Consider the following 1,611-nt stretch of genomic DNA (forward strand, 5'->3'; position numbering starts at 1 on the left):
ATTTAGATGGGTGTAAGTGTCTGAAAATATCTTTGAAACTAAAAGGTGTTAAAATGTTATCAAAGTCAGACACGCTAGACGATGTTACAGATTGGTTACCACCAACCTTGTCTAAAACATTATCATGGATAAAGTTAAAATCTTCACCAAGGACTATGTGCCTAGATGAAACGAGATGATGACTCAAAGAAGATGCGAAATCTTTCCTTTCCCGAACCACAACTTCGATTAGATCCAAAGGACCAAAAACATTTGTAAAATGTAAGTATCTTTTCAAAATATTTTGCGATTTTGATATCGGAAACATGTGTTTCTTGAAGAAAAACGATATCAAAACGTTCAAAGTAATAAATTATTTAAATAATGGATTTTGTTCGGTCCTAAAAGACCATTACAGTTTATGAAAGCTATCACTAAATTTCAGACTAAGCAATTTTGTGTTGAATTTCAACGTAAAAATAAATCAACTAAAGACAAAGAGCTAGCTGTCCTTAGGGTCGAGTACAGATCTTAACCGAGCACGAGCTTGCTACTCCAGGGAGTCTCTCTTCGCGTCTGTCCGAGGTTAAACAACAGATTCGTTGTTTGGAGGACGCGGAGATTGACGGTGCTTGTGACGGTCGATGGAAGCGCTGGAAAACCCCTCCAGATATTTTTTGAGATGATCGTGCTGCCAGGAAGGCTATTACCCGTACTGAAGATGGTGATCACCACTGCACCACTAACAGCACGATCATGCAGTCTTTTGTTTTATTTTACTCTTCCCTGTTTAAAAAAGATAGCATTCAATTTTTCTGATGCGGCTCACTTCTTGGAAGCTCTGCCCTCCCTTGGTGACTCTGTTAGGGATTCACTAGAGGGGGAGATCTCCAAGAGTGAAATTCTTTCTGCCCTTTCTGCAATGAAAAGTGACAAGTCTCCTGGTCCAGACGGATTGACCAAAGAGTTTTATCTCGCCAATTTTGACGTTCTCGGTGATGTTCTTTTTCATCTTTACAAACTAATTTTTAAATCCAATTCATTATCTCCGTCTCAAAGCCTGTCTTACATTACTCTTATTTGCAAAAATTTATAACATCCCGAGAGCGTCAAGAATTGGCGACCTATCTCTCTCCTGAACATATATTATAAGATTTTGTCCAAAGTTTTAGCTACCCGTCTTGGTAGTGTTTTGGAGGACATCATTGGCCTGGATCAGACTTGTTCTGTTCCAGGCAGATCAATCTTGGACAATGGTCACCTGTTGAGATCTGTGGTGGACTATGTTCAGGAGAGAAATTTACCTTGTGCTTTCGTCTGTCTGGACCAGGAGAAAGCCTTTGATCGCGTTTCGCATGAGTTTCTTTTTTCATGTTTAGAACATTTTCATTTTGGTAGTAATTTCAGAAAATGGATTAAAATTTTATATAGTAATATTTATTCGTCTGTCATTGTGAATCAGCATATCTCCAATCCATTTCCAGTCACAAGATCTGTAAGACAAGGCTGCAGTCTCTCTCCTCTTCTATATGTGTTAGCTTTGGAGCCATTCCTAATTAAAGTACGGAATGACCCTCGAGTGGTGGGCATCACCATTCCGGGCTCCTCATCAATCTCTGNCAAATTATCAGC

The sequence above is a fragment of the Lottia gigantea genome, assembly GCF_000327385.1.
Source record: "Lottia gigantea unplaced genomic scaffold LOTGIsca_273, whole genome shotgun sequence".
In the NCBI taxonomy this organism is placed as follows: Eukaryota; Metazoa; Mollusca; class Gastropoda; family Lottiidae; genus Lottia; species Lottia gigantea.